This window comes from Rattus norvegicus, chromosome X (genome assembly GCF_021556685.1).
Source record: "Rattus norvegicus strain SHRSP/BbbUtx chromosome X, alternate assembly SHRSP_T2T, whole genome shotgun sequence".
NCBI lineage: Eukaryota > Metazoa > Chordata > Mammalia > Rodentia > Muridae > Rattus > Rattus norvegicus.
The window spans coordinates 72,663,703-72,690,565 of NC_141554.1; the positions used below are offsets into that span (position 1 = coordinate 72,663,703).

The following is a 26,863-nucleotide window of genomic DNA, read 5'->3' on the forward strand; positions in this document are numbered from 1 at the left end:
CTCTCACCACACAGAGAAAGGGATGAGCCAGGGAGGAAAAATGCCCAGGCTCTTCAGAGCTCAAGCCCAATATAGCAGAACTAATTTGAAATGTCACTTAGGGCAGTCTCACTCCCAGCCAGCAAAAAGCTGGTTTATTTACATAGTTGGCTATGGCAGGAGGCCAAGAACCTTGTCATGCCAAGGCGTAGGGGATGGATGGCTAGGAGCCCTGCTTGTGTCCCCTCGGCCTGGAACCTTGCTCTGACTTACAATCTGGAAGCCCCTGTGTGCACAAGGGCCCTCAAGAAAGCCTTACCCCACTCTAGGGAGTGTTCACCCACCTCACCCCTTTCACAACCTAGGGCAAGGCACGGAGACTAGTGACCACCTTGGTGCCAGTTTGTGTTAGGCACAGCACTGCATGTCTGGCATGATTTTCTTATTGGGCACTTATGAAAGAGGGACTATCTCTATGTCCCAAGTCAGGAAGCTGGGCCTAAGGAAGATGAATGATTTTCTTAGGGTTCTATAGCCATTAAGAAAGTTGCAACCAGGATTCAAATCCAGGTCAATCTGGCTCCGGAGGCTATGTCTTTCCCCTATATCTGGGCTTTGTACTTTGGCTTTCGTCATCCAAGCTACTACCCGGGATATGGCTTATCTAGAACACGAGACTACCAATTGACTACCAGCCATATGTGTTATTGGGGATGAACCCCAGGGCATGCTGGGCCAGCATATATACCAACCAGTGGGCTGCACCCCTAGCTCCTGATGGCCTTTAAAAATAGAGTCCCCATACTCCCTCTTGGATTGCCCAGTGAACCACTAGACTGAAGTCAACAGTCCTATGGTGGGCAGGGTAGTTCAAGCCCCCAGGAAGAGAATGGTGCTTACTTATGTGCTTCAGACATAGAAGCACCTAGGTTCTATCTGATATGGGCATGTGGAAGTGACAGTCTTAGCTGACTATGCTTTGTTTGTCATGGACTGAGCATCTCCCCTCTGACTAGATGGATGTAAATGTTGGGAGCTCAGAGAGAAAGATGTAGTCTGTGTTCATGTGGATCTTTGAGACACTGTCTACAATAATATAGCAAGATTGGCTAATAGTGGCAGGTCTACGCCAGGAACTGTTTTAAGGCGCCAGGGCTCAGAGAGAGGACTTATTGCTATTCGGTAAAGAAACAAAGTGTTGAGAGACACAGCATTTTGCCCAGGGTCACTCAGCTGGCAAGAGATAACAGTGGGGTCTGAATTTATGCAGACTCTTGTCAAAGCCCATATTTTAAATTTTTAAGCATTTATGCATATGGGTGTTTTACCAGCATGTATGTCTGTGAGCCATGTGTGCTCCTGGCATCTGAGAGACCAGAACAAGGTATCAGATCTCTTGGAACTAGAGTTAACAAACAGTTGTGAGCCACCATGTGGGTGTTGGGAATGGAACTTGGATCCTCTGGATGAGCAGTCAGTGCTCTTAATCACTGACCTATCTCTTGAGCCACCCACCCGCTGCCCATACTTACTTTTAATTCACCATTGTCTGAAATGAAAGGGAAAGGTTACATAAAGGCGAGGAACCTTGGTTTGCCAAGGGTACTGCAGTAAGCAAGCAAGAGACTCATTTGCCAGTTGAACCATTCCTTGAGCACTTCTTCTTCAGAGTGTTGTCCCGGGAAAGGGTGCTGGAAGTGGTCCAATCTTTGCTCAGAGAAATCCAGCCACTCTAACAGGCTATGCCTTGGCTTTTCTTAGGGCTCTTGCTACTTCTTGGCACTGAGGACTCAGCTAGCCATCTAGCCAGCACCCAAAGGAGCCAACTGACGAAGGTCTGCCTTCTTGTCATGGCCCCAGGGAGAAGATATGGCTAGAATCAGTTGGTAGTCATTTAAGGATGTTGGTGCAGCACTGAGATGGGGAGGAGTATGGAGACGGTCCACAATAGGCCAGGATGTGGCAGATAGTTGGTTAGTGGGCAGGTCCTGGGCTGAAGAGACAAACATGCCGCCAGGTAGAAGGAGGAGCCACTTGGCCCAAACAGGAGATTCTGCTCACCATGTAGTTCTCCTTGAGATTCAAGACCAAGAGATCAATTCTAGAAGGCTCAGAAGAGAAAGGGTGACTTGGTCTGGTGATAGGGCAGAAGGCTTCAGGTCCTAGAGAACCTAGGCCATTGGATACAAAAGACCCTGGCTCACACTTAAAGCTGCTGTCTGATTACTAGTGACTTGTTTATCTTTCTGTGATTCTTTTACCAAGATAGCTCACAAGGGAATAGAGACCTCCACAGTGTAAAAGTTAAGATAGCTTCTTCCTGTATCGGTCCTCCTTGGGTGCCCGTCAGCCATATATCCTCTTACTGGACAGGACAGCACAGACCTGCGTTTGCAAACACCATGAGCTCAGGGAGGTTAGTTTTTTTATTTTATGTGTACAAATACTTACCTGCTATACCCCATGAATATCTGGTACCCAAAGAGGCAAGAAGAGGGTGCTGGTTCCCCCAGAATTGGAGACTGATGCGAGCTGCCATGTGGGTTTTGGGAATTGAAGCTTGGGTTTTCTGCAAGAAAGAGTCAGGGTTCTTAACTACTGAGTCATGAGAGATGTCTCCAGGCCCACATTTCTACCCCAGAGAGTTTTATATGAGAAGTATTTCTTGACCTAGAAACCTAAGGAGGCGTAGGCAGGAAAGTGGCTTCTGCATGGGTAGACAGCCTTGCCAAGGACCAAGTTGGCTCAGAACGGGTGTTGAGGCTGACTTAAAGAACAAGGACAGTCCTGGCTGGCTCATCAGTGGCATAGCTACTGACCTCAGAGGCTCAGCTGGGGAGGGGTGGCAGCTTTAGGGAAACTTCTGTGGGAAAACTCACTTGGCCAGGTCCTAATTCCAAATATGCTTCAGACACTGCTATAATTGTAGAACCATCCAGGTTTCCTCAACACTATGCCTGTCCCTCATTCACACAGCACTACCATCTCCCTGTCTCCCACTCCCAACTGGGCAATCACCAAATCCCCTAGCCCCTCCCATCTCAATTCCCAAACCATTCTGTCTTCTATGTTTTCCTGCCTTGTGCCATTTACTGTGAACACTGCAGTAGTTGGGGTGACAGGAGCACATTGTCATTTACTGAGTGCTTCAGTAGGCCAGGTTCTGTGCTGAGCAGTTACATAGATTTGCTCACTTAACCTTCCTGCTGACAACCTTCTGGGAGGTGCATTGCTTTATAGGCACTGTTTTTACAGAGGAGAGAAACTGGGGGGCAGAAAAGCAAAAGCGCCTTTCTTAAGGGCATTCAAACTCAGGCAATCTGACCTTAGAGCCACAGGCAACCATAAAGCTCCTGGCCCCTCTCTAGGTGCTGCCTGCTATTCCTTTCCCTTCCATTTCTCACTCGCTGCCAAAGCAGTTTCTGCAAAACCTGACTCCGACTAGCTGTTCCACTAGCTGGCTCAGTGCCTCATCTGGGCTTATGGAAAGGATCCACCCATGTTCCTACTGCCACTGTCCTGGTCCAGGCTGCCCACACCTCTCACACGACTATCAGCTGCTTGATGGCAGGAGATGCATCTGTCTAGTTCACCAGCAAAGTGCTCATTACACAGCTGAGCTGGTACTCATAGAGTCTCAGTGTCTCCTGTCTTTGCTCACCCAATACATATCCCACGAAGGCAAGAAGGTTCTTTCCACGCACAGCTCTGGAGATCACAACGCATAAGCCACAGCTTTTATTAAAGCCCACCAAAGCAAGGGCAAGTCAGTTCCACCTTTCACTTTGTTCCCACTGCTCCTCAGCCTGGCTTACTGTTAGTTGGCTTTCTAGCCCTGTTCTCTAAATATCTCTACCTGCGTTGTCTTTGGTGGTAGTGAGTAGTTGCTTTTAAGATGGTCCAAATTGAGAGATGCTGTCCATGCAAAATTCATGGCAGATTTTGGAGATTAAGTAGGGGAAAAAAGAATGTCAAACACTTTCATCATTTTTTTTCTATATTGATTTCATGTTACAATGAATGTATTTCACAGATACTGAGGTAACAGGCACTTAGAAGCCACTTTCGTTAAAAAGTATTGACTCCTCACTTTGGCCCACAAGGTGGCTAAAGCCAGGTGACTAAAGCCTCTGCCTTCCTCTTGGGTCAGTACTCTCTACCTTGGCTCAGGCTTCCTGTTTGACTCTACATAAGATAAGAGTCATTGTGGCTTGTCTACCTAACCCAGCTCATCCTGTGAGCCAACAAGGCTGAGCCAGACAGGCTCCACCCCATGAGGACAATTATCTATGAAGGAGAAGCTACATCCTGAACACATTGTCTTGTAGGAACCGCAGTGGTCCCCTTAGAGATACGGCAGCAATGAATAACTTACCACAACTTATCCATCACCTTGTAGGACTGGAGCTGAGACAAGATGGTGGGAGCACACCTTAATCAGGACTGGTTAATTATCCATATCCCTTGACTGATACCCTATTCTTCCTTTGTTTAAAAGTAAAGTTCAGATCAGCACCTCAAAGAGAAATTTGGGGTCAACCAGTTCTCTCTATTTGTTCCGTTTCCCAGTGCATGATTAAATCTCCTTCCTCTCCTTTTCATCGGTTCCCCTCTTTAATTAGCATATTGGAAAGAGTAGTAAAGCCTGTTGTGGCTGTTGGAGCACAGGCCCCAAATCTCTGGTTACATTGGAAGGCTTTTTAAAATGTAGCCTGCTAAAATCTCCAAGCTCTGTAAGTAACTCGGGTAACATGTTTATTACACAGAATCAATGACACTTCTCAGGGCTCTACAGTATGTTGGGGACATTTCTGTGACGCTCTCCTGGAACCTGGCATGGATTGGAGTGGTTTCACCAACTCAGCATAGATAAACTAAAGTGTGTGTTTCACTGGGTGTTGAGGAGATGGCAGGGTAGACCAAAGCCCCTAGCTAAGGTAATGTCATTTATGCCTTTGTCTCAGTGCCCAAGAACTTGGTTCCTAGAGATCATCAGTTGAACCCTGGGAAGGTAAGAAGAGAAAAACTGGGGATTTCCTCATGGGTAAAGGGCAATAAAGGCCTGGGGGAAGGGGAACTAATTTCACAGACTGTGAGCAAGTGTTGTTCCATATTGAGGCAGAGATTTCAGAGCAGGGGACTTCGGTCAGAGGATTGAGCTCAAAATCCATCTCTCCTGGGACCATGTATGGGCTGAGCATCCCTAACATGAAAATCGAAGTCCCAACTACTCTAAAACTCAAAATGGTTTTTTGTTTTTAGGATGCAGACAACATCATAAGTAGAAAAATCCATAATCAAAGTTCTGGCATCCTAACATTTTCTAAAATTACTGTCAGAGCTGGGCATGGTGGTGTACAACTGTAATCCTGACACCTAGGAAGACGAGGCAGGAGAGTTATAAGGACATGGCCAGCCTGATCTAATAATGAGACTTGATTACACACACACACACACACACACACACACACACACACACACACACACACGGTTCTATAAATATTTTTATGTAAATTCATAAAATTAATTTCATGTTTAGCTTGAAGACCTATCCTCAAGATATCTCATTGTATATATTCAAATATTCTAGGTATTTCAAATCTATTCAAATGTGACAATTGTTCACAGAAAACTGTTCATAGAAAAATCTAGTGCATTTATCTATTATTTTAAAAAGATTTCAAATCTGAAACACTTGATATGAGACATTTAAAATAAAGGACAATCAGTCTCTACTAAAGATCATTGAATTAGAGCTGGTGGGATGGCTACAGGATAAAGGCATTTGCTAAACAATCCTGATGACTCCTGTGAAGTGGGTCAGAGAGAATCTACTTTAGAAATGTGTCCTCTGACCTCCACGTGCACAACAGTGCACATCACTCCACACACAGCATTTAATAATAATAATAATAAAATTCGAAGAGACTCTTGAGTTGTATTTTTCAAACGGGCTGCTTGTGTGATGTGTAAATTATATTTCAGTAAAGACGCTGCTACATAAAAAAAATGAAAAAAGCATTTATAAACTCTGCAGCCAGGAGAAAAGAGCTTCCCCTATCTGTGCCTTGGTTTTCACGCTGTGAAAGGAGATAATAATGTACTTATCTTCTCACAGGGTTGCTACGAGAATGGAAAGAACCAACACACATGAGGAAGTCCTGTTATGCCCACAGCAGTGGCATGTTTAGTACTGGCTGTCATCTTCTGTGCCGAGTACTGTGCTAGTCATGTACTACAGAGTATTTTATTGCATCCTCACCATGATAATGTCACAGTGTGGATGCATGACCATATCCATTATGGAGGATGCAGAAACTAGTCATAAGATGCTTGACTGTGATGTGTATGTTGGCAAAGCTAGGTTTGGCTGTTAGGATTCCCATCCCCCACATTTGGTCATACCTCTCCAGTCTCTGGACTCTTAGCTTCATGCAGGGCCCTAAAGTCTCAGGTATGGCCTCCCCTAGATGCTGATGAGATGCTACAGGGTTTCTTCTAAGAAGACACACTTTTGTGCCTATGGCTACTTTATCAGGGTGCCTCCTTGGCAATGGAGGCTTGTCCCAGGACTCAAAGCAGACCTAAAATCAAGAACTATTGGGTCATGCTGCTTCACCCATGCATCTGAAGCTGATTTCCAGGTCAGCCATATGAAGATTTGTCTCAGGGCTCTCCACTATTTACAGGATCCCAGAAGCTGCTCTCAGGGACTTTGGGCAGGCACATTCTCCTAATGCTCTTCATTTTCTCCTTTTAAAAAATACCTCAAGTTCACATTGGTGACTAACTCACTCAGAGCAAGGAATCAAACCTAGATCTCATTCACTCACCAACTCCATTCATTCATATTTCTTATTCATTCATTCGTCACCTATTAGGTGTTGAGGATACAAATATGAATTGATTTCTGCTATGGAAAAAAGGCTGGAGAGAACTGAGAAAGGAGAAACACATGACAGCTGGGAAGGGTGTGTGTGTGTGAAGTGTATGCATGTGTGTGGGGGGTGGGGACTGGCAGGCAGAGACTGTCTCCTAGACAAAGCATTTCTTGTAGAATAAATATCATTTCACTAAGAGTAGAGAAATGAGGAGGCAAGGGCGTTTTCAGGGAAGGGAAACGACTTGGGCAAGCCTGGTAAAATGTGGTGTTTTGGGTGGGTGGTGAGAGACGAAATGGCATGTAGTAGGGGACATGGTGAGAGGCTGCTCTCATCCTGTGCTTTATAGGTCATCTGTGACAGCTCAAGGCAGCAGGAATGGGCTTGGTGGGCTTGAGAAGCCACTGAGGGTTTGGGGCCTGGCCAGTTTGGTTTCAGAGAGACCACTGTGCTAGCAGAGTGAGGAAAGATCCAGAGGGGCCAATGTGGAGGCAGAAGACCTTGGGAAAAGGTCAGAGAAAGGAAATAAACATCACTGTGTATCCCCCCCCACCCCCTGGGGAGGATAGAAGGGAGGAGTCTCCCAAGGCTTGTAACTAAGGTTTCAGTGCAGGAGTTGGAGGCAAGGCAGGGAAAATCTAGTCCTAGACTCTGGCTTAAGTAGCCACAAGGTTGCTGGGCCCTGAGGCAGGAACATTCAAAGGCAAGAATGGTGCCAACTGGGATACTAGACCACTATATTGAGAGCATCAAGGCACACAATGAACCAGAGAGACAGCCCTCTGCTCCCTGTGAACCCTCAGCGGGGGTTCTTTTTAATGTTTGTTTGTTCCAGACAGGGATTCTGGCTGGCTTCAAATTTACTTTTAATCCTCTTTTCTGATCTGGGATTCCAAATTGTGCCACCAGGATCTTCCTGATTCAGAGTCTCATGTTCCTCATTCTACTCTGTCTAGGGACTTCAGCTGTCCTCTGCAAATATATGGTGCCAGTGACAGGGAATGTAGGGTCTAGAAACAGGAAGCAGCGAGGTCTCTAAGAATGTCACAAGACTCAGAGTAGGACCTGACAACTAAAAGCTTACCTTATGCAGCCTAATTCCCAGAAATCCTCTCCAGAAACTGAAATTTCTATCAGAGCCCTTCCCCCAGCCCCCATCACACCCCAGCCAGGGAAAGAGCTAGAAGAACTCTGGGTACTGCTAAGGAGAGGACCAACTAAAGTGTGATTTGCATATGATTTGCATAAGACAATCTGTTCTCTGGTAATTTTCAAGTGAAAATGTTATCACCACTCCCTGGAGGGTCACTGCGTGATTTTTCTCTCCTTTGTTCTTTCCTGCACACAGACTGCCCCAGGTCTGCCCTCTAGGAAGGCCTAATGGGGAGGAGGAGCTGAAGTGGGCACAGGGGAAAGAGAGGGGCAGTGTCCTGGTTCAAGGGCTGACATTCCCACCCCAGAGCACAGTAGAGACCACAACCCCCTCCAGCTTACAGTGCCCACCTAGGCTGCTTCTTGCTACCCATGACCCCCGGATGCTGCCCTGCTCTGGGACCTCTCTAGGGGCCCAGTTACTAAGTCAAGCCCAGGCAGTTCAAGGCACAGGCCTGGCTCAGGGGATACTTTCTAATAGGTGGATAATTGCCTCTGTTAATTGCAATTTGATTTTAGTAATTTTTCTCTAAGAGCTTAAGAGGCCTCAGGCTCAGACATGGAGAAAGGGGAGTAGGGGTGGAGCCAACAAGCTGGGGTCCAATCATTCAGATTTTATCACCTACTAGTCCATCCCAGTGGGTCTGGGACCTGAGCAGCAACTCACCCGGTGTCTCAGTCTCAACAAACACATGCTGGAGAGGACTCTGAGGACCAGCAGGCTCCAGGGAATGGCTTGGCAACACCTCTAGAAGGGGGTTGTTGGCAGACTGAGCGAGTACATTGCCTGAGCCCCATCACAAGGACTGCAGGCCTTGCAGCCGGAGCTGGGACATTTGTCTGGGACTCTCCCAGTCCCTCCTACCCGTTATAGGGACTGCCACCATCTCTTCCCTCATTAGCCAGCTTTATCCTCCAGGGGTCCTCAGAGCATGTGGTTTTGGAACCCTGTGACCTCATGGACCACTGTTTCTAGTCCTAGATTTTCTGGCATTTATTAGGTGGCCCAAGCTGGCCTTAAATCCTAAATGATCTTGTCCCAGTCTCTTGAGCTAAGATGCCCATGGTGAGCCCCCTCGGTCTGTTATTTATTTATTTATTTATTTATTTGGTCTTAAAACAGGGAAATGATGCTATCCCTACAGTGGAGTTGTAGTGAAGATTGAAAACAGTTATTGTGAACGGGATTCTCCACCCAGCATCCAGCACTTACAAAGTTCTCTGTAAGTGATGGTTGGGCTCTGGCTTTTATGATTAGTGATCTCAGGGTACTCGGGATTCACTCCTCACCTTGCAGCTGGTACCCACATAGGGGACTAGGGAAGGGGGCACCCTGAGGTTAGAGCCTGCCTGGGATGATGCTAGAGGCTGGGAGCAGAAAGCTGACAGGCTGCAGTATCCTGAGCAGAAGCTACCCCATTGAAAGCTGAGTACCCTGGAACAGAGGCTGCATACTTACTTGCCAATCCACTGTTCACCACTCCTGTCTCCCTTCGAAATTGCCATGTTCCCACTCAGACAGAAGAGCACTAGGAGGAAGGGGAATCTAGAATCGGAGAAGTTTGTGAAGGAGTTTGTTGCCCTTGTAAAGTCACTTAGAGACAAATGGGCCAGGCTTCCAGCTCCTTTGTTGGCTTGTTAGCTGTGTCTTTGGGTACGGTTTTCAGCCTCAGTTTGCTCCTGGGTTTCCACATAGAATGGCTACAGGATTAGCTAGGATAACAGGCAGCAGCATGCTTCATAAATAGCCATTTCCTCCCCTGCCCCTCCCCTTCCCACACGTGTAAGGGGAGCAATTATCTCCCTGTGTTTATGCATGTGCTGCCTGCCTCTCCCCACCCAGTTCCTCCCTCATGCGGAGGTGTCGGGCCACTGCCTTCCTTTCCACTGGATACAGGCCCTCTCTGTTGCTGGCAAGGAGCAGGAGGGGGTGATGAAGGCAGGTAGTGGTTTGGGGCCCTTGCAGAGTGTCTGGGTGCCTGCCCACCACCTCTGGCCAACGGCTGCCTGCAGCAGGCTCATTAAGCCCAGAGGACCCCAGAACATTATCACAGGCCTTCACCTTAGCCCAGCCCCCAGGGGCCTAACAAGGGAAGGGCTGCACAGACAAGCTCTTTGCTTAAGGACTGGGGGGTGGGGTAGAGCTACACTGGGCAGTGGCCCAGAGAGGAAACAGAAAAGGGTAGGCAGGGGTCTGGGGGAGCCTCGTCTGTTAGGCAGGGCAGGAATTGGGAGATGTGAGGAGAAGGCCACAATTTCTGCTCGGTCTTGGACTATGCTGGGCCTGGTGTGGCTGGCCCCTGCCTGTAAAGGAGGTGTTGACAGAATGATGGGGTGGGAGGTCCCCAGATGCGGGCACTGCAGGGCCAGCATGCTGGGAGGTGACTGCCTGGTACCTTGTCCTGGGGCTTCTGGATTCTACTACTTACTATGAACTTGATTTGTGTGTTTTGGGGAAAGTTCCTTCAGTTCCTCTTGTCTAAACTGGAGCTGAGAATAAACACACAGTGAAAAGCATGTCTGGAAGTGGGGCACACTAGATTCAGGAGAAAGGAGAATGGGTCAGGAGAGGGGTGCCCAAGGGCCCTCATCTGTCTCTGGATTGTTCAGATCCTAGAACTGGATGGGATGGAAACATGGAATACTGTACAGATTTAATAGAGTGGTGTGACAAGGACATGGGTGTTGGTTACACTGCATGTTTTACTGCCTTTTGGCATGTCTGCTATGGTCCCTGGTGAAGTGAATGTTCAGTGACAGCATCCTTGGCCTTTCTTTAGGGAGAGAAACTCTCGTGCCCTGAGAAAGCCTCCAAAGCAGACCGAGTGAGTCCCAAAGGCACAGCCCTGTGGAAAATCTATGCATATTAGGTTAAGCAAGCACCCAAACTCATTCTCAGACTCCTATTGTCTTTTTCAATGTATGCCTCCACTAGGCAGACTTGCATATGGAAGGCATCAGTCTGTTAGTGGGCCTGTGAACTATGGCCCACACACAGGCCACACCCAGCTCCCTCTACTTCCAAATACCAGTGCATCTGGCCAAGTCTGCAACAGTGGCAGCCTAGAGGAGTGGCTTCCATGTTCAAATCATCTAGGAGCTTAGAAAGGTGTATGTATGAGTATAGGGTGGAACTTGGGCATCTACTAATCTTCAACGTCTCCCGGGTAGTTCTAGGAAGTCCTGCTGAGAACCTGGATGATAACCCACAGAGTCTGTTCCACAGTTCCTCAGCATCTGCCTCTTGTGAGCCAATATTATGTGATTCTGGGATATGGTTGTCTTCTGCCATGATGGATTTCAAAGTACATTGCTGGGAAGTGATAACCCACATCCCTACAACCCAAGAGGATTGCTAGTTGTGAGGGCTTTGAAGAGGTGAAAAAAAAAAGAATAAGCCCCCATTATGTTCATGAAGCTAGATGAGGATGTCAGTTCATCATTGGTTCCTTCTCTGCCCATGTCTTCTGAGCCTTGGGCCCGAAGGACATAATAAACTTCTTCTTGGAATCCTTTCCTTCTCCTGTGAAGGGCAGTTGTCCTGCATGCTCCCCTCCAACCTTCTTCCTCTCCTCCTCTTCCTCCTTATCCTTAGCCCTCTTTTTCCTTCTCCCCGGCTTCTCTGCTTCTTGTCCCTCTGCTATTCATCTGTCCTTCACCTCTTCCTCTCCACACTTCAGATTCTGGCTTTGGTCCAATGTTCGCATCTTAATACCCAACTCTACTGTCACGGCCATACTACTGTCCACTTCAAAGCAGTTTCCTACCTTCTGTCCAGCCCCAGCCTCTTTGCCAAGCTCTAGTACCACATCTCTAAGTACCTAGTAGACATCCTCATCTGTGACTTTCTCTAGTACCTCAGATTTAGGTACTAAGCTAAATTCATCACATTCCTGTGTGCCTTCTGCTCGCCCCCCATCCCGTGCCCAATGTCTGCTCATGAGTTTCAGCACAACAAGCTTCAGTCACACAGAAACCTTAACATCACCCCATTCATGCTGCAACAGCTGGGCCATTGACTGCAGATTCTGGGGTTTCTCTGGGAGTACTAACGCCCTTTCTCAATTTTTCCCATTGCTTCTGTAGAACATGGATCTCACCTGGCAGTCCAGTATCATCTGACATTTCTCGAACATCAGAGGTTCCTTGTCTGGCTTCCAAATAAGTCTCTATGGAGGTCACAAAGTCACTTGCTTGCTTGGGAAGGGAGTGAGCTGAGTTGGGTGTGATGTGGGGAATAAAACTAAAAATGAATATGGAATGGAAATGACACACCTTATTTATAGTAGACTGGCAACAGTCTTTAATGTGTGCCATTGTACTCGTGTGCAAATGACAGTCTGTCTCAATCTATTTGGGCTGCTATGATAGAAATATTGTAGACTTTGTGGCTTAAAAATAAGCAAGAACACATTTCTCATGCTTCTGGAGGCTAAGGAGTCCAAGGTCAAGGCACTGGTATGTTCTATCTTCTCCATAGAGCTTGGGTTCTCTTTTGATAAGAACAGTAATCTCAGACCCCATGCCCTGAGTGGTTCTCAAACACCTAATACAGCCACTTAGGAGGCTGGGACTTTAAAATAGGAATTTGGGGGAGGAGGCACAGACACTCAAGACTGAAAGGAGATACAATATGGCTAGACATTTCAGTTTATCCAGAAAAGACAGAAACCCAAATGTTAGATGTAAATTTTCCAGGTTTTTCAATGTTGGTAAACGATTCATACTTTTGTAAAATTTTGTGCTGGGCCATACCAAACCCATTTGTGATTGGTTGTTGCTCCTTAAAACTCAAACTTGCAAAATGTGGGTTCACTTTATAGTACAATCTATTTGGGATGCCTTCTTGTCTCTTCTTGTCACCAGATTTCTCTCAGTCTTCATGGTGGGACCCAAGAAGCTGGCCCAGAGCTGCCCAGTCACCCAGTTTATTTCTACTTACTGCAACCTTTACCCTCCTATGACATGTGTCTGGAGCCCAGAAACGCTACCTAGGGGAGTCATGGCCACTGCAGCCACTAGGGTTAGAGGTTAGAAGTGCTGAGATCTAATTAGGCTGCCTGGATTTGAATACTGGCTTAGTGACTTATTAGCTGAGTGACCTTAGGCAGGATTCTGCCTTCTCTGTAACCCAGTTTCTTCCTTGTGGGGGTTGTTACAAGGTTTAAATAGGATAACCCAAGAAAATGACATGGTTTGTAATAAACTCTCCAAAAAATGGCACCAATGCACATAAAAGTGGATAATGCAGCTGGTATATAAGCGCTTGCATGTAACTGTGAGGACTTGCATCCTCATCGGCATTTCCCATTTAAAAGCCAAGCAGGCCACGTGCTCCTAGCCTGAAAAAGGGCAAAGTTCACGATCAGATCTGTTTCAAGGGAATATGGTAGAAAGTAATAGACAAGGACATCTGATGATTCTGAGCTTCTGATAGCGATGACCGATGAGTTGACTTCTGGTCATGCCAGCTCTGAAAAAGCCAGGTTTTTTGTTTGGTTGGTTTTGTTTTCAGAGACAGGGTGTCTCTGTCTATCCCTGGCTGTCCTAAAAGTCACTCTGTAGACCCAGATCTTGAACCCAGAGATCCGCCCTCCTCTGTCTCCTGAGTGCTGAGATAAAAAGGCATGCACTATCACTGCCTGGCTGAAAAAGCCAGTTCTGCCTAGTGAGGATCACTAATGAAGGGCCTGGCAGCTTTTCCCGGAAGGGAACACATGGAATTTATGTTCAGGATTTATGTTCAGGTGTGTCTGGACCATAGTGACTCCATTATCAATATCTCCATTGGAGATTATTCCCCCTTTTTTGTTTTGCTTTTACTCTCACTGAGGGATAAGCCCAGGGAAGTTAGGAATCAGGACTTGTTTTTTTTTTTTTTTTAATTATTTTATTGCCGCCCTTATCTGCACCCTTCAAGACCAAAGCCCTCCCAGGAACACAAACTCAGGAGCACAATGAATGCATGAGAACATGCTGGTCACAACAGACTGAATTCAAGCACCGGAGGTCTATTACATGGCAATTATATGCCAGGCATGGGTCTAGGTGCCAGCAGGAAAGCACAGAGTCAAAGGCACAAGCGCTGTGCTGGGGAAGCCCTGGCTGCTGCTTCCCAGCTGCTAGCCGGTAGGTATACCTCTCTATTTGCTTCTTGTGTCTGACTTTGACTTCAGCATCTGGATGACTTCCAGAATCCCCAGCAACTGGGGATTCTGGGAACACTGGGGAGGGATAGGGGCGTCCCTGCTCAACTTTGTTAGCTTAGCTAAAATCAAATGAATGCTCTCCTGTGCCAGTTGGTGAGCAGGAAGAATTAGTGCAAGCCTCCCAATTGGAATCTAGAATGTGAGACTGTGTGCATGCTTAAGTGCTCACACACACACACACACACACACACACACATACACACACACGCGCGTGCGCGCGCGCGCACACACACACACACACACACACACACACACACACACACACTCCGCTTCTCCTCACCCAAAACACTGAATTATGAGCCTGGAGGTGCAGGGAGCTTTATGTAGGGATTGACTTACCAGATTCCTTGTCAGGGACTATACGTCCAGTGTGTGTGTGTGTGTGTGTGTGTGTGTGTGTGTTGCAGAAGGGGGGACTTAAATCACAGAATCACGGGGAACTTTCAAAGTGAGTTTTAGAACTTTTAAAACAAGTTCTTGAAAAGCGACTACTATGGCACTAAGTTCTTCCAAACAGGAAACATTTCTGCCAGGCATGCATGGTGGTTGGTATACATATGTCATTTCCAGAACCAGCGCGACTGAGGCCAAAAGACCAAGTGTGAGGTCATCCTGGCGGCATACTGAAAGCTTAAAAAAATGTTCATGGGTGATTGTCATCAGCTAGAGGAATTCTGGCTGTTCTGACTCTCCTGTATGTCTACCCTTTGTTATTGTACAACACACACACACACACACACACACACACACACTCACACACACACTCACAAGCGTATGTACCCTCCCCTTCCCTCCATCTTTCTTTTAACTCCATTATGCCTAGCAACTTTTCCAACTCATCCCCAGCACAGCTGAAAGCGCCTTTGTACCTGTCCCAACTCTAAAGCCATGTTCCACATGGCACGGTCTCCAACGCTCCCTTCCCTCCACACTCTTACCTTTTCACTTAGAGAGCTAGATAGGAATAGGAAGATTATCCCCTCCCCCAGCCTGTGGAAATTTTGCCTCACTCTCCTTTGGGTGCTAGAAATTATTGTCATCACTCGGGTTTAAATTATTTGTTTCTTATGCTACAGGTTGATGTGTGTGTCCAAATGCACAGGCAGGTGTGAGAGTGTGCACAGGCACAAGTGTGCATCTGAAGCATTTAGTGCAGTGTAAGCAGTTAGTAGCTGTAAGACAATTCTCAAGGGCATTGTTTAGACACATATCACACACACACACACACACACACACACACACACACACACACACGCTCGTGCGCGCAGTAGTTACGCGAGTCCCCATCTGAACTTCTGGGTTCTGAAGCCACAGAAAATGGAGAAGTAGATCCTTGTCTCCAGCCTACCCTAGAGTTCACAGTCCAAAGAGGCAAAGGAAAAACTATGAAAGCTGTTGGTACAAAGGCCATCTAAAAGAGAAGGGAAGCAGGGAAAGCCACATAACCCAGGGCTAGTAGAAAACGGCAGTTGATAGGACAGTTTGAGCTGAATCTCAGGGGTGCATGAAAAGCAATGTGTTCTAGGGGTGTCAGTGTCGGGTAGGAGGTGCCCAGTGAGCCACTCAAGCAAAGGACAAAGTAGGCTGAGTGCTGATGGTGGGAGATTAGATAGATAGGGTCCAAACTGTGACTAGCCTCGTGTAGACTTATTCCTGTAGGCGATAATGAGCCATCAGAGGTTTTGTAAGTAGGGAGTAACATGATCAGAGCCGTGTTTAAGGAAGATTAATTAAAAATACTGTATGGTGTGTTTAATTCATGGTTAGCCCTGGGCTGTAGAGAAGACAGGAGATGAGGCAAACAAGGCCCCAAAGAACAGGCAATTCACAAAGTAACAGCCAATAAACATATGAAAGGATGTTCAACCCCACTAGAATGCAAAGAAATGCAAATTAAGCAACAATGAGATACCATATTTGGCCTATCAAATTAGCAGGGATTAAAAATTTAAAAACCCTCGCTGCCGCCTAGGGTTTGTGAGGCCAGCTATTACTCACTGCTGGGCGGGGCCCTGAGCCTCAGCAAATTACCAGGGCCTTGGGAGGAGATTGGAAAAGCTTTTTTTTTGAAAGGGCATATTGTGTAACTCAGAAACCCTATTTTTAGGTATTTATCCTAAAGAAATCATTGTGGAAGTGAGTGAAAACTCATGCCCTCCATGTCCTGGGTGTTACTTATAAAAGCAAATAACTGTGTTGAATGAATGGAGAGAGGTTTCAAATTGTGTAATGGAGATTTCAGAGACTGGGCATTAACATTTCTGAATCCTCAAAGGCTGGAGGCAAGAGACCAAAAGAGTAGTTTTAAAAAAACTGCTGCGGTACCCAGGTCAGGTCTCTAAGGGGAGCCGCTAAAATTTGTCCTGTGACCAGACGGTGCCTTTGTTTGGCTTTGAACATTCAAGCTGGCCTCTTGGTCATGCAGATGTACCTCAAGTACCTATTCTTTGTCTTGGGGAGGCCCTGACTCCATATGCAGATGCTGTAAGCAGCGATGTTAAGCATTCTGTTTAATAATGTAAAAGGCTGTCTTCGTGGTGGGCTTGGGGGCATCCTCACAGACTCTCTTGTGATGTTAAATGATTTTCAGCTTGCTCCTGCTAGGCTTTGCAGTAGCAAGGGGGCAGGTGGGGCGGGGGGGGGGGGGTCACTGACAACCCTGGCATGAGAATAGAAAGGACAGAAGAAAAGAGCTGTGGGTTTGAGGCGCCTAGGTTCCCAGGCCTGAGGCAGAAGTCTGTTTTAAAGACTGTGACCGCCAGCAGTGAGCCCTGGGAAAGGGCAGGGATTCAGAGGAAAGCAGGTCATTGTGGCGATTGCAATTTCTTGGATCAACATTGCTCTGAAGGAAGGTCTGTGCTCAAGAGGATTTTAGGTGGTTCATGGAAGAGAAAAGGATGGAAGACTTGCTTAGGACGAAGTGCAGGCTAAAAAGGAGAGGGGCGTGCTGATAGAAAGGCCGACACTCCGAGCATGTGTGAGGGCAGGTGGAAAGTATATTCAACAAGTCTAGGAGGTCGTTTGGAAACATTCCTGTGTGCAAGCCGGGAGCCACCAGCAGGTGAGTAAATTAGCTTCAGCTGGCTTTTGGAAATTACCAGCCATGCTGTGGCCTGCATGTGGCCCCAAGGAGCCTGATAAGGCTACAGAAACACTGAGGGAGAAGGACAAAGGGTGCTAGAAGGGAACAGGGACACCCTCCAGCATTAGCTGGAGATGTAGTCAATAAGTGGTAAGTGTCAGGATGGGTACCTCTGAGGCAGGAGGCTAAGTGCCTTTGCTCTGGAAGCACAGGTGGACTCTCAGACTTAGGGCCATTTCTATTTTAAGAGGACTGTGAACAGCTGAAGGATTTGGAAATGCCCAGGTCATAAATGCACAGGCGATCAGCCAGGTGGTTAAGCAGCCATTCTAAACACTGGCTGGAAAGGATTTCTTCTGAAGAGTGGCAGAATGGCAATGAGATACTAGGAGGTACACACACACACACACACACACACACACACACACACACACACACACACGGGAGGGAGGGAAGGAGGGAGACAGAGAGAGACAGAGAGACAGAGAGACAGACAGAGACAGAGAGACAACGACAGAGAGACAGAGGAGAAAGAGAGACAGAGACAGAGAGAGATAGAGAGACAGAGAGAGAACAAAATAGTATGTGTGCATACCCAGACTATTGGTCATCAATGAGGTAACCAAGAAAGAGACCTAAGAAAGGTGCTATGTTTGAATCAAGAAATATTGTGGTGTGAGTATTCATGACCCCTCAAAATTAATGATGGGACTAAGTACGAGTAGTGGTAATAGCACCATGGAGGGAAGCATGAGTGCCTACCTGTTACTGAACTTAGGGGGTCCACAGTCTGTGCTTCAGACAAGCCTGTTTTAGCTACCTGTCCTCAAAAAGCCAATTAAAGGACCCAAATGACCAGAAAAAAGCATATACAGGAGTCTTAGCTGATATGGGCTCATGGGAAGAGGGACAAACACATCCAGTGACTCCCCCAAGTCTGCCTTTGAGGGACCTGACTTGAGGGTGGTGTTTAAAAAGAAAACAAGGGCTATTCATAGCTAAATAGTCTGGTGAGGAACTAGATAGGGAGTCTCAGCTTCTAAAGTCCTGGAAGGTCCCGTGACCTTGCTCCTGGAACAAGCTCCTCCTCCTCCAGATGGCTCCTGCCATTTGATTTCCCAGTGAGAGATTTCAGAGGAAATACTAATTTCTAGACACCCATTTTAAATATTCTGATAGTCAAAGAGAGGAGCACAAATGTGTCTTTAGAATAGTTTTCATTCCGGACTAGCCAGGCTGTACCTAGAGACCACAGATAGCTCTAGATTCCTCTTTCCAACATGTGAGCCCTGTTGGCAGTCTCCAATCAGACTGCAACTTTCTTAGTCCTCCTGTCTTGGACTGTTGGCCCGCAGGTGTGTGACAAATGCATTGTGCTCGTTTCTGAGCTGTCCAGTCTTCTAGCGGTCTGAACTAAGATGAGATCAGGAAAGTATCCATTTGCCAGCCCACTTTCTTATTTGGCTTTGTTTTCTTGCTGGTGGGGGGGGCAATACTAGAACCCAGAGAACAGTCAGAAGTGGATTGCAGCCATCTACACATGGGAGATATAACAAGGCTCTGTTCTCACTGAGGCAGCTGACAGGAAAAGAAGAGCCTAGAAACCATGAGATGCAAGAACCTGAGAGACTTGATGACAGATTGGATGAGGGTAAGGCAGGGAGGCACCCAGGTATCTGGTGAAGCTTGGGCTATGTGTGGAACAGGTGGTCTGGAGAACAGATATATCTAGCCTCAGGCACAGTTGTCCCAGGGCCATGCCAAGGACAGGGCACAAACCCCTGAGCACTCTTACAGCTCTGGGAGCAGTCAAGAGACAAGTTTTCCACTGCCAAGGAAGACGGCTTCAGGAAAGACCTCGGATTGGCTGGCTTTGCTGAGTGAGGACATATCTTCTCAGTTACTAGGGAGGCCTAGGTGGGCAGATCCTTTGAGCACTGGGGTTCCAGAACAGCCTGGAAAACTGGGCAAGATCTTGTCTCTCAAACACAGAACAAAAGAAAACCCAACAAAACAGGATGGTGATTGACTGAAAGAACGTGCATGCTCTTCTCTGACAAGCAAGCTGCACCTATGATCCAATGACAAGGATCTGGATACCACACTGACTGCTCTGGTAATCTAAGAGAAGGCCTGACCTCATGTAGACCTTGACCCATACAACGTCGCTAATGTGTGTGTCCAGGGAGAAAGAAGGCTATTTAGATGTTCAAGTTAAAGCCTAACTGTGCATATAGGCATGTGTGTATGCATATATGTGTATATCACTCAGATTCTCCAGTTTCCCAATTGCCAATCTGTCTCTTCTCCATTTCTAAGGCCACTGCCCAAGTCTGCACTCAATGTCTGTCACAGGACCCCTTGTCCTACTTCTGGGTCTGAAGCTTCAAACTCTTTTGGGTGCCAGTGCTATCTCCAGGACATGAGTACATACCAGGTATGTGTAGTGACTCAGAGTTCTGTCACTTTCTAGCTTGGTGGCTTGAGTGAGTCCCCCACCCCCAATCCTTGTCTGGCCTACAGTTGCTCTGGGACCAAATGAGTTAATACTGGGAAGGCAACTAGAACCGGGGCTAACAAGGTCTGCCTGACTTCTAACTATGTCATTGCTCCACTTAAGACTCCAGCTTTTCTTTCTTGACCTTTCACTACCCGCCCCTCCCTCATCTCCCAGGATGATGAGTAGGGTCTTGGAAATGCCAAATGTCTGGTCACTTTGAGTGCGAGAGTGTTGGACGCAATTTGTTTCTTGTATGTTTCCTGTTGTCTGGGATTGCCTCTTTATTATAGACGAGGAAGCTAAGTTTCTGTGAAATCAGCACAACTGGAATGAGGCCAGGCTGCGATGCTCCTGGGGTTCTGTGGTCAAGACAGCATGAGAAGAGCCTGGTGAAAGGTTGGTGGCACCCAATTCCAACTCATTGATGCACTGGCCTCACCATATGGTTTCTCAATACTCGTTGTTCCTTCCCTGAGCCTCAGTTCCCTCAGCTGTATCATGAAAGACTTGGCTTCAGAAGACCCCAAGGGCACCCTTATCAGTAAGTATCCGGTACCATCTTGCCTGCCTTCACCCTATACTGCCTCTCCTGAGATTGGCCCCTGGGAGGACAAATGGCAGTGGAGAGCAGGGCCAGGGAGAGGTGACAGTCCTGGAGGCAGAGGCAGAGGACTCATTAGGCGTTAATGAACTGCAGTCAAGCATATTGATCACCTCTCCAATCATTTCCTCCTAATTCAGTCCTCAGGGTCAACAGGCCTCTGTCTTTCCTGGGCTTTGTGCCCATGCTCTCTCTGAGCAGTCAAGGGCTCTTGGAAGGGCTGCCAGGCCCACAGAGCATGCGCAGGAGGAGAAGTGCTAAAGTGTGAGCCCCAGCTCCGGCTTGCTGCCCCGTCCACCCTGTAGTGGTGTAGCCAGTGCCAGTCTCATGGGCATGCTGCCAGAGAGGTCTGCAGGGCTCTCCACATTGGGTTAAATGTCATGCTGTCCCACCTTGAAATTCTTTGAAATTCTCTCTCTCTCTCTCTCTCTCTCTCTCTCTCTCTCTCTCTCTCTCTCTGTCTCTCACCCCCCAAAGTTTCCTATTTTTATTTGCACCTAGCCTTACACAGGCTAGCCTGTAAGCTATACAATCGGCGTCTACCTGAGCACATAACAGAAGCCCTACTTCATTTCTCTTTCCTGTAAATGTAAACAACACATTGAGAATGTCCCCTAATCTCTTGAACCAGCCCTTGCACTACATAGGGGACAGCTCCCTTATCTGGCAATCCTCAAGAGATCTTTGCAGCACTTTTGCCCTTCAGTACTTGCACTGAATGAGCCAAGCCCTGTGCCACTTTCCTTGCCTGTCCATCAAGACAGCTCAGGCAATAGGCCATTGTCTAAGAGTTGTAAGAATTCAGACAATTCTAAGGCAATCATGAGTTTGTGGGGCACTGCAGTACATGGCTTTCTTTCCAGGCCTCAGAAGGCAGAGGCAGGGGAATCTCTGTGTGTTCAAGGCCACCCTGTGCTACACAGTTCTAGGCTCTGTCAAAAGAAAGAACAGGAGACATTGCCTCCTGCTCTGGTTTACATGGGAAGTTCCCCACCCCCAGCCCCACACTGGCACATATTCTTCAGCTGATGAGGGCTTTTTGGGGTCTGTTGGAACGTCTAGAAGATGGGGCCTAGGGACAGGACCTGAAAGGTTGTTCTGGGTACCTAGCTCTTACTCCCATCTGTTTCTGGGTCCACAGGATGTGTGCAGGTTGTGCTGCATGCTACAGCCAAGGAAGAGGAGCTCTCAAGGCCAGTGCAGGACATTCTTCAAGCACGGCTTTTGGAATTTAGAATTTGCGGCCGGAAGCTAAACCCCACAGCTCTTGGCATTCTTTTCTACTGAGCCCAAGAGCCTAGGCCTGTGCTTGCACACTCTCCCTCTGAGGGTCAATAGCAACGGAGCCATCCCTGACCCCCCACTGCCCTTGGGGGTGAGGTTCCTTCAGCCTCCCTCAGATGCTGCAACTGGCTGCCAAGACTGGCTAGTGTGTGCACGGGTGGCAGAGGGCCCAGATATCCCCTGCTTTGCTCCCTCAGGCTGTCGCTGTTCCCTGGGGCCCAATTAAGCCAGTGCTTTGTCCCTGGGCAGCAGAGGCGGGTGTCCCTGGCACTCTTCAGCTTCACACTCCATCTCTTCATCAGCTGTCGCCAGACAGCCCACATAATGTGGGGATTTCATGCTCAATATTCTTGATGAAAGTGGAACATCAAAACCTCAGCGGGGTGGACACATGGAGACTAAGTGAGGCTCTCGCCCAAAGAGCTATCATCTCAGCAAAGGAGTCAGGAAAGCTCCTCTACCAGGCGGCCACGAACTCTTCTCGTCATTAGTGCTGCTGTCTTTTATTGGCTTCCCTGCATCCGGGTAGAAAGAATGTTAGCCCTTGCTTTTGCACATGTGTGTCTGAGTGTGGACTCCCTTGGCTGATAGCAATCTCTGCCTCTTGTCATACTAAATATTGATCGGCGCTGTTGGGAGACGCCAAGGCTTTAATCTTCTGGCTGCCGCTCCCTGAACACTGATGTGGGTGTTGGGTTGGGGAAGAAGATCATATTATTTCTTCATACACCTGTTTTGCCACTTGCTTCGCTCCTGCACAACACTTGGGCTATTAATGCCACGGGAAATCGGCTTTCCTGTAATGTCACTTTCTCTCTTCACTTTTCTGGTGTGCCAACCCCAGGCAGTCACCACCCACACAGCGCCTTAGGGCCCAGGCAAAGGATATAGGGGATTTCAGTCTTTTTTTATTTTTTGATTCTCCATTCATTCAGTAATTGTGTTATCAAATACTCAGGAAGTGTCTACTGCAGGACAAGCCCAGGGCTAGGTTCCATGAGTGAACAGATCCGTAGGGCAGAGTTTGATACCCACTCAGAGGTCCCAGATAAACAGAAACTGATCTTGTGACAGTGTCATCAGCGTGTGTCAGGAAAGTAGAGCAGCTATGCAGGTGATCCAGCAGGTGAAGCAGCTGCCTGATTCTTCCCTGGAAGAAGTGATCTTGAGTCTGGGTTTTGGAGCACACACTTTGAAACAAATGAATAGCCCTTAGAGGAGAGTACTGTCTATTGCTAGTTAAAGCCCTGTTTTACCACTGATCTCCATGACCTGGGATTAGGTCATAGGCCCCATCTGGCTTTCATCTGTATTTTTCAAGATTGAGTGTGTGTGTGTGTGTGTGTGTGTGTGTGTGTGTGTGTGTGTGTGTTTATATGTGTACATGTGGGTGCCTGTGGAAGCCAAAAGTAGTTGGATCTCTTGGAGCAGGACTTAGAGATGGTTGTGAGCCATCCATCATGTGAGCTGGGAACTGAACTATGCTTGTCCACAAGAGCTGCAAGCACTCTTTACCACATACTCATCTCTCTAGCTCATCTGTCTTAAAATGAAACATCCTGGCATGGCCAAGTGGTGCACCTCTGTAATCCCAACCCTTGAGAGACTGAAGCAAGAGGACTATGAAACAAGAGTTCAAAGACAGCCTGTACTACATAGTGAGAGATATTTTCAGAGAGAGTGGGGAGGGGAGGGGAGGAAAGAAGGTAGGGTGGAAGAGAGGAAGGAAGGAGGAGTGGGGCAAGAGGATGGCTTCAAGTCCTAGGCCAGCCTCCACTGTATGTTGTGCTCTAGGCCAGAGTAGGGCTACAGTGTTAAACAAAACAAACAAAAAACGCTCTTTGTGGTGACACACACCTTTAGTCTCAGTACTCAAGAAGCAGGAGTGTCTCTGTGAGTTTGAGGCCAGCCAGGTGTATGTAGTGAATTCCAGTATAGCTAGGACTAAATAGAGCTTCTGTCTCAGAAAGAAAAGTGGGGAGAATTTACTATAGGACATAGGGTTTCCTGGGTGGAAAGTGTCTGTAATAATAGAAAAATGAGCCAGGGCCCAGAGCATTGCGACATTGACAGGAAGCTTCAGAAAGGAGTACAAACCTGCCAGTACTGGACTTCTGTCTGAAGTGGAAGGAGAAAGGAAAGTGCCTAAATTGTCCTGGGCAAAAGAGGAGGCGTTTTCATTTGTGGGATGGATGGCATGAGACCTCTGGGACGATCCAGTAAAGGGGGTCTCCAAATCTCAGCCCAGGAGCCCACCCAGGGTGTGGCAGGTTTATAAAGAAACTGACTCAGCAGGTGGGGCGATTGCTTAGACTGGCTTAAAGCCTAGCTCCTCCTCCGAGGAGCTGGCAGACCTTGAACAAACCGCTCAATCTTCAGTTTTTCACACTCTAAAATGGAGATAATGACAGCACTGATGTCACCGAGGTTGCAATGAGGTAATCAATGGAGGGGACTTGGCCAGCATCTACCAAATGCCCCCATGTCATTGCTACTAATGGCTGAGGTCACAGAGTCACTGAATAGCAGAGCTATAATTCCAACTGAGGTTGGCTCAAAAAGCCGCCCCTTTGGTGGCCCCTGTGTCCTCTTGTCTCCTGCCTGCTTGCTGGCATGGCCACTCAGCATCTCTCTGGAGCTATACTGAGCTAAGTGTCAGCTGGGACACTGGCTCCTTTCTGCTCACAGAGCTCACGAAGCCAGCTGCTGGGTTTCAGTGCTGATTGGTAAATGCTCCTATGGAGAGCAGAACACAAGGCCCTCGGTACCCAGCCAACCATCAGTATTGCTGGGAGAAGGGAGTCAGGTTTTTCAAAACAGCTCTGATAGCTCCCACCCAATGCACACTCTACCCATCTCCCCTCCTAAACAAAGCCCTAGTTTTACCCATGACGGAACTGTCTAGCTTAAAGGCAGTTTCCTGGCCTTTTCTATGACTACACGTGATTCAATTCTGCCCAATGAGATAGAAAAGGAAATGTCACATAAGACTTGTGGGGTAGCTGCTTAAAAGAAAGGTGATTGAGTTTGGGTGTATTCTTTTGCTCCTTTCTGTCATGCAGAATGGTGCTGTGGCAACTGAACCTCCAGCAGCTGAAGTGGGGATTGGGACAGTGGGCTAGAAAGATAGAAATCTTGGCGGTCGCAGTGTCACGTCCCTAAACTTTCTTCTCCCAGGCATGTTGCATGTGAGATTGCAAACCCTGTAACGTGTTTGTTGAGACAGGGTCTCTCTGTGGCTCTAGCAGGATGTTGAAATCAGAGAGACACACATGTCTTTGCAAGTCTCCCTGAGTGCTGGGATTAAAGGTGTGCACTGCCACACTGGACCAACACACACACACACACACACACACACACACACACACACACACACACACACACTTTCAGACACTATCACTATATAGCCCTGGCTATCCTAGAACCAGCTATGTAGACCAGGCTGGCTTCTAACTCACTATGTAAGCAAGAGCTCCCACTGTCTTTGCCTCCAGAGTACTAGGATGAAAGGCTCCAGGTTGACTCAAACCCTGTGTTTTAATATGGTTCAGTTCCCTATTCTGAATTCAGTTCTGATCTGACTCAGAAAAATTTACAGGGAAGAAATGATTTGGATGGGCTCTTGGGATGAGTAATTCTGTGAAGTGTTAACATCCATTAAAGGCATGGGGGTTCAAAATATATGGCAGATGACAGCATTTGCAAGGGTAACCAAGAAGATAAACCACTCATTTGATACCATGGGTCTCAGCCATAATGGATTCCTGACAGTTTTTCGGTAGCTCTGTGGACTGACAGCCTCAGTTTGTTAACTAACTTTTCCTTGTTGCTGTTTTACTAAATCAAGATAAATGTTATTTTCCCTTTTGCTGATGAGAAAACCAAGGAATATGGAGGTTTGCTGGTCTGTCCTAGGTTACTTAGCTGGTAATGGCTGAGCTGGGATTTGAACACAGGTGGGCCTGAGTCCATTGTCTTTTTGCTGAATCTGCAGTATGGATCACCAGGAGGAGTGACTGAAGCACAACGTTCTGGGTGCCACTCCAGCCCCTCAGATTCAGTGGGGTTGGGGTGCAGTCTAAAGCTTGCACTTCTGATTATCTGTGGTGCGAAGTGCAGAGAGCTGGTGCTGCTGCTCTGCAGGGGTGCTTGGGAAACCACTGGGTCGCCACATTAACAGAGGACAGAAGTCTCCTTGTAGCAGACTCAGTGTGGAGGCACTGTGACTTAGCATAGGCCTGCATCTTCAAAGGTATTGAGCCATCTCTTATCAGCCCCTGCTAGGCTGGGTTGGGTGGCTGAGCTGAGACCAGACTGGGTAAGAATGCAGATCATCCCACACTAAGAGGCAGCTGCCAGCTCCGGCTACAACACAAACAGACACAACCCTTAGTCCCCCTGCTGGATTTCATTGGCTCCTTGGCTCCTGGCTTCCAGAGGGCTACTGCTGGCCCACCAGGAAGGAGGAACAGGATAAAGAACATTTTTTTATAGACCAGGAACGAATCTGTATCTCGCTGCTAAGCTCTAACCAGATGTGAAAGACTCCATAAGTTCCCAAGAGGTTGCCCGAACTGAAGATCCTAGCATAAATATTTCCCTGCACCTCTATGGAAACTTCGTTATTTTAAAATGCATCTTGCTGGTGAGCGCTTGGTGGTAGGTCACTTCCAGGGTATGGATTCCTTAGTGGTAAGTAACTGAAAATGCCGCTGGGGCTGGAGAGATAGCCCAGTGGTTGAAACTACTGGCTTTCAGAGAGCCTGGGTTCAGCTCCCAGGACTCATGTGTTGACTCACAAGCATCTGTAATCCTAGTTCCAAGGGATTCAATGCCTTCTTCTGACCTTCGAGGTCATCGGGCATGCATATGACGAACGGACACACATTCACTGGAAAAATTCATACGTGTAAAATAAATGAATATTTAAAAGTGGTAGGGATGGAGCTGGGAGTGGGTCACTGACTTGCCGGAGGGTCACTATATAAGGAGAAAGAAAAGACAAGGCAAAGTGGAGGGATGCAGATGGCAGCAGCAAAGGTGTGGGAGGTGGAAAAACACATGAGGCAGATGCACACCAGAGCTATGACAAGGCGATAATGGGATGTCTGAGTGGTCCTATCTTTCTCCACTGCCTCTCTTTCTAGAACCACCTTTGAGCCTGGCCTTGTCATG

The 26,863-nt window shown here is 47.6% G+C and overlaps 1 long non-coding RNA gene across 3 annotated transcripts in view; it reads left to right on the forward strand.

The window, feature by feature from the left end:
• LOC120099284 (uncharacterized) overlaps window positions 1-22,472 on the forward strand; it is a 66,290-nt gene extending 43,818 nt beyond the window's left edge. Inside the window, exons 1-5 of one of the 3 annotated variants that reach the window (XR_015646581.1) lie at window positions 13,933-14,141; window positions 19,623-19,740; window positions 20,094-20,199; window positions 20,286-20,344; window positions 21,546-22,340. This is a non-coding gene — a long non-coding RNA (uncharacterized LOC120099284). Of the gene's footprint in view, window positions 1-13,932; window positions 14,142-19,622; window positions 19,741-20,093; window positions 20,200-20,285; window positions 20,345-21,545 lie in introns of those variants that run through there. The other 2 variants (XR_015646579.1, XR_015646580.1) reach the window with 2 other exon arrangements.
• The last annotated feature ends 4,391 nt before the right edge of the window (window positions 22,473-26,863 follow it).